This window comes from Cavia porcellus, unplaced genomic scaffold, assembly GCF_034190915.1.
Source record: "Cavia porcellus strain 051 isolate PalLab524CR breed Dunkin Hartley unplaced genomic scaffold, mCavPor4.1 scaffold_17, whole genome shotgun sequence".
Lineage (NCBI taxonomy): Eukaryota > Metazoa > Chordata > Mammalia > Rodentia > Caviidae > Cavia > Cavia porcellus.
Window position 1 is genome coordinate 65,963,130 of NW_026947500.1, and position 7,272 is coordinate 65,970,401.

Consider the following 7,272-nt stretch of genomic DNA (forward strand, 5'->3'; position numbering starts at 1 on the left):
GGTTAATGGTACTGCTCTATTCAATATTTTGTCTTAATAAGTTCTATAAAGTTCTGTATTTCATTTTATTTTGATATACGTAATTGAAAGAACAACTATTGTAAAGATAACGAGATACACTGTGATACCTATTACTCTTATCCCGGTAACCTGCTGTAAGCTCTGTACCAATCTCACTACACCATCTCAGTTGGCTTTGTTCTGTCTTGTTCTATTGTATTTTACTACCTTCAAAATAAAAATAAAAATTAAAAAAAACAATTAGGATCTCAGAAATTTAGCACAAGAACATAATACTGAAAGTTATTGGAAAAGAAACAGATCACCTATTGAAATAATGGTAGACTTCTCAACATAAATCCTGAAGTCAAGAAGAGCTTGAAGTGAAGTATTTCAAGTTCTTAAAGAAAACAACTTTCATCTCAGATTGATGTACCACACAAAACATTCTTTCAAAATTGATGGAAAAATAAAGAACCACTGATGAAATTCATGATCACCAAACCAACACTACACAGAATACTGAGAGATGCTTTAGAGATAGACAAATATAACTACAGTTCCAAGAACAATAGCAGAAGGAAACCACTATGTAACGCAAATCATTAAACAAAAAAAGTAGAACATCAACAACAACAAAAAGATAACATGACAGTGACAAGTCAGTATGTATCAGTTATAATCATCAATGTAAATGATCTCAACTCACCAATAAAAAGAAACAGAGTGGCAGAATGGATTAAGAAACAAAATCCACAAAATGCTGCATAGAAGAAACTCATTTAACTGAAAAGGAAATTCAGAGATGAAAGGTCAAAAGTTGGAAAACACTATTCCATGCATCAAGAATCCAGGAAAAAGCAGGAGTAGATATTCTCTTTGCAGATAATGTGGACTTCAAATCAAAAGTCATTAAAAAAGATAAAGAAAGTCACTACATACTCGTAAGGGCAAAACATGAAGAGGAAGAGATTAGAACCATAAATACATATATAACAAACAGGGGAATATCCAAGTATGAAAGACAAATTTTAATTGACATGGAAAACCAAGTAAATAATATAGTTATGATGGGGGATCTTAACACCCCATTGTCATAAGGAGACCAATCAACCAAATAAAAAATCAGCAAAGACATAATACAACTGAGTCAAACTTGTGAATAAATGGGCCTAGTGGATATATACCTAATGTTCCACCCAAAAACATTCTTGGTAGCTGCTCAGAATATCTACATTCTTCTCAGCTACACATGGGTCATTGTCTAAAATAGATCATATACTACCCCATGGAGCACGATTAAATAAATGCAAATGAATTGAAATAATCCATTCCATATTCTCTGATCAGAGCTCAATAAAATTGGGAATTAATGACAAGAAATGCCACAACACTCCCAAAAACACATGGAAATTAAATAACACTCTCCTAAGCAACCAATGCATCACAGAACAAATTAAACAATATATACAATTGAAAGAAAATGCAAATGAAAGATGGTGAAATCTGTGGCACACAATCAAAGCAGTCCTCAAAGGGAAATTTATAACAGTAAAGTCCCACATCAGGACAATGAAATGAACACAAATAAACAACCTAATGCTGAACCTCAAACTTCTAGACATACAAAAGTAGGTTAAGCCAAAATCCCTGAAAAGGGAGGAAATTATAAAAATCAGAACAGAAAACAATGCAACTGAAACTGAGAAAACAGTACAACCAATTAATGAATTGAAGAGTTAGTTCTTTGAAAGAATAGACAAAATTGATAATTCTCTAGCAAACTTTATCAAAAAGAAGAAAGAAAAAGCTCAAATTCATGCAATAAGAAAAGTGTGAAGTCATTATAAACTCTGTGGGAATATAGAAGATCATCAATACCTACTTCAAAAAATTTGCTCTCAAAGGTTCAAAAACAGAAGAAATAGACAGATTCTTAGAAATAAATGAATTACCAAAGCTGGATCAAAAAAATGTAAAACTGCTGAATAACTCAATTTCAGTTAATGAAACTGCAAACATAATTAAAAACTAACCAACAAAGAAAAACCCAGGTCCTGATGGATGCACTGCTGAATTCTACAAGAAATTTAATGAAGACATAATGCAAAGACTTCTCAAATTCTTCAAAGAAATTCGAAGTGAAGCAAGTCTTTCTAACTAATTCCTGGAAATAATAATTACTCTAATACCAAAACCAGAGAAAGATCCAACCAAGAAAGAGTATTAGAGACCAGTCTCTCTAAGAAAGATAGAGGGAAAATCCTCAATAAAATTTTCAATGAAATAGAATGCAACAAATCATCAAGAAGATTATATAACATGATCAAGTTTTTGGATTCATTCTAGGATGCAGGTGTTGTTCAACATATGCAAATCAATAAACGTATGTCAATAAACAACATCTAAATAGAACCAAACATTAGAATCATATAATAATTTCAATAGCTGCAGAAAAAGCTTTTCATTGAATCCAATACTCATTCATGATAATATCCCTATGGAAAATTGTAATAAATGGGTTTTGTCTCAATCAATAAAAGCCATTTTGAAAAGAGCTAGCGTCTTATTCAATGATCAAAAACTGGAATTTTTCACTCTAAAATGAGTAACAAGGCAAGGATGTCCATCATCATCACTGCTATTCCATATGGTGCTTAACATATTAGAGCAACTAGACAATGAGAGAATTAAAAGGAATAAGGATAGGAAAGGAAGAATTTAAATTGTCATTATTTTCAGATGACATGATACTTTACATAGAAGACTCAAAACTCCATTGAATGAATTCTAGATGTAATAAACAAATTCAACAATGTAGCTGGATATGAAGTGAACACTCAAAAAATTAATAGCATTCCTGTACACAAATATCAAACACACTGAGAGAGAAATAAAAGAAACTATGCAGCACAAAATAGCATCCGATAATGAAATAATCAAGAATCAATATAAAAAGGAAATAACAGATCTATTCAGTGAACATTACAACAGTCTGAAAGAGGAAATTAAAGAGGATCTCAAAAAAATGAAAAGACATACCACATTCATGGATAAGAAGAATAAACATTGTGTAAATGGTCATTCTTCCAAAATTGTTATACAGATTTAATGCAGTTGCAATCAAAAATACCATTAGCACACCTCACAGATCTAGGAAAGTCACCCATTAATTTCATCTGGAACCGGAAAAGATTTAGAATAGCAAAGGCAATACTGGAAAACAAAGGCAAAGCAAGTGGAATCACAATCTCTGACTTGAAGTTATTTTAGAAAGCCACTGTGATAAAATCAGCACAGTGCTGGAATAAAAACAGGCCTGAATATCAGTGGAGCAGATACAACTACAAACACATTCAGCCACCTCATCTTTGACAAAGGGGCCAAAACATGTTCACTGGAAAAAAGATTAACTCTTTAATAAGTTATGCTGGAAAAACTGGCATGCCACATGCCAAAAACTAAAACTAGACCAGTGTTTATCACCATGCACTAAAGTCAAAATGGATAAAAGTTCTACATATTAAAACAGAAACACTAAATCTGTTGGAAGACAAATTAGGTAGAAATCTTGAAGACATAGGAGTAGGCAGAGAATTCATGAACAAAAATCAAACTGCACAGGAAATACTTCCCAGAATCAACAACTGGAATTTTGTGTTATTCAAAAGTTTTTGTATATCAAAAGAAATTTCCAACAAAGTGAAAAGAAAATCCACAAATTTGGAAATAATTTCAGTCTACTGTCCCTCAGAGAAAGGACTTCTATCTAGAACAGATAAAGAATTTTTTTTTAAATCAGGCCCCCAAAACTCAAAGACTCATTCCAAAAATGGGTATTAAAGATAAACACATATTTCTCAACTGAAAAAATAAAAATGACAAATAAATGCATGAAAAAATTTTCACCATCAATGGCCATTCAAGAAATTAAATTAAAATCACACTGAGATTCCATCTAACTCCAGAAAGACTAGCCAGGATAAAAAAAAAAAACACCAATGAGAAATGTTGGAGAGGATATAGAGAAAAATAATTCTTCTTCACTGTTGGTGAGAGTGAAGATTGATATTACTACTGTGGAAATCATTGTGGAAGTTCCTCAAAAAGATGAGATTTGAAATCTTATTTGACACAGCTATTCCACATATGGGTATATTCCCAGAAATACTGAAAATATCATACCACAACGATATATGTGCACCCATGTATATAGCAGCACAATTTGTAATAGACAAATATTGGAAGCAACCTATTTGCCATCAAATGAGGAAGGAATTTTTAAAAAGTGGTATTTTTATACAGTGGAGTACTACTCAGCTGTAAGGAAGGATTACACTGATGCTTTTATAGGTAAATGAATGCAACTTGAGACCATACTCATAAGTGAAATAAATCAAACCCACATGTGTAAATATACTGTATTATAAGAAACTGAAAGAGTAAATAAGATAGAAAATCTCCAGTGAATACTGTGAAAGGATAAGAAACTCCTTAAAGGTGAAGAAATAACTCAGATATGGAAATGGAGAAGAGAAGGAAGGGAAAAGAAAAAAAAATATATATATATACCTTTAAGATAGATAGGATGATTGTACAATTAATTTTATTAGCTCCTGGAACATAACAGTTAACTTTCATAGGATTAGATCAATTTTTTATGTTTGTATCTTTTAATCTGAGTAACTCTCTTGAAGATAACTATGCAAAATAATAACTTTATTATGTTATGTTCCTATCACTTTGTTTTGAAAGCCTATTTCTTTTTATTTGCAGGCTCTTTGCTATTGTTGTTTGTCTGTTGTTTTTTGTTTTTCTTGTATTTTGCTTGGCTTTGTTTTGTTTTTCTCTGTAACACAGAAAAGGTAGATGTATGTATATAGGCTTATACATGCCTAGAACTTCTAAAGGATTTACAAGAATTGACTTTATTACATGTAATGCTATGAATAGCTACTTTTAAGAAAATGAAATATTATGGTAGCCATTGCTGATTTTCTGTCATCTTGTTTTGAAGTCCAACAATGATTCTATTGTTTGATTTGATTTGTTTTAGTCTTTTTTCTGCTGTTTGAATTCAATATGTGTAAAGGTATGGGTAGCTATTTTGCAGAGAACAAGAAACATTATGGTAGCCATTGATGATTTTCCTGTTGTCTGGTTTTAAAGGCTGGTGGTGTTTTCATTATTTTGTTCTACACTGTTTTGTTTTGTTTGAATTTAATGTGTGTGAAGACATGGACAACTATTTTGGCGATAATAGAAGACATTGTGGTCTCCATGGTCGATTTCCTGTTCTCTTGTCTAGAAATCTTTTGTTGCTTGTATTGTTTTGTTCTGATCTGCTTTGTTCTGTTTTGTCTTATTCTCTTTAAAATAAAAAATTCAAAACTAAATAAAATAGTAAAATTACCCACAGATGAAGCAAAATGTGGGCAAATAATAAACTGATAAAGGATTTGTTTCAAGAATGTATGTATGAAAAGCATCTGTCAATAGCATAAAGTAAAATGAGCACAAAAGTATAAGAAACACTGTAACACTGAGGACTGTGATAGTCTCATGACTGCAGATACCTGTCAGAACTCCTAAAAGAACAGACTAAGAAACAATGAATTGTGCACTGTAGAAATCACATCAAACTTTAAAAAGAGAAAAATACTAAAATTTTTTGTGATCACATGACAGATACCTGTGAAATAGAAAAAAAATTCAATAAAAAAGTCAAGATAAAAGAAAACTTCCAAAGGACTAAATTAAAAGCAATTACAGCTACATAAAAATATAACATAATAGACTACTGGTTATAAAAAAGACTTTTGAAATGGTGGATTATAATTTAGTTCCAATTGTCTAGGGTTATAATTATTACTAAATAATGTCTTCTCAATCAAAACTTGTTGAAGATTAATTTTCTTATTTTTATTTTAATTAACACAAATAAGCAAAAATAATTCTCAGATTTAGTCTAGGAGAGCTCTATCCTCTGTACTGACTGGTCTGGTCTCTAGTACTGTATAGTCCTCACTACAGTGAAAATTGACTTTGCTATTCTGGTTGAGGATTAGACATCTGTGGGAATATGGAATTGTGAGGGATTCCTATACACAATAGCAATCAAGTTTAGAGCACACTAACGTTGGGCTTTGTAAACAGCAGGGAAAAGTAAATTTGTCCCCAAAAATGTCCTTCTAGAAAAAAAATTAAAATCTAATCTATAACTAAATTCCTGCTATAAAAACAATCTCCAGATGGATCAAAAATTTCAATATAATATTTCAGGCAATAATGCTGAAAAAATTGTGAAAAAATATTTTCAAAAGAGAAAAATTAGGGAATTTATTCCCATAAGACAAAAAGAAAGTAAGATTTGACTAAGAAAATACAAAACATTGCTACAAGTCAAAATCACTTCAAACTATAAAAACATAGAAGAAAAACTACAATCTATAAAATAACAATTACATAGACCATGGTAAAAGAAAAAATTATAGAATTTAAATCATAAGTACAAAAAAGACAAGAAATCACAGAAAATAGATAAAAATTCATAATTGACAATCCATTTAAAAATTACAAATGAGTTTGAACTCAATGCTTAAATTAGATTGAGTTTAATTTCAATTAAATAAAACAAAACAATGAGTTACTTAAATTACTATGTATCATAGTGTCATTATCAAGGGCAGATTATCAAGAATGTGAACAAAAATATTCTCATCGAATGTAAAAAGAAATAGGCCACTTAATAAGATGGAAAATGATATTTTGTTAATAACTAAGAATACCAAAGTTTTAAACATGCATATCAATAGACCCAACAATATAACTTCCAGGAACTCACATTGAGACATATTCAAAGAATTCATTCTTATACCTCTCCAAAAATAGTTTATTACAGAATTATCTTATATAGCAAAGAATTTCAAGTAACTTGAAGAACACTGAATATTTCATTTTAGTACATCTTTATTTGGAATACTATAAAGTAAAAGTTAACAGGAGCATACAGTGGACTTATGTGGACTAGTATAAAACATTCTTCAGGAGGCTGAGGAATAAATGCCAAGTAGATGCTATGGTTTCTGTCTAGATATACTGCTCACCATCCTGTGGTTCTACTGTCTTTCCAGAGGTGACTGAATCTAGAGTATGTGTTTGATCTATAGTGGGATGCTGGGATTAAAGGTTCCAGGATTAAGGAAGGGTGATAGCTGAATTAGTGCACTGATCACATTGGTATCACCTAAAACCTGGTAGACTAGGTAAAAT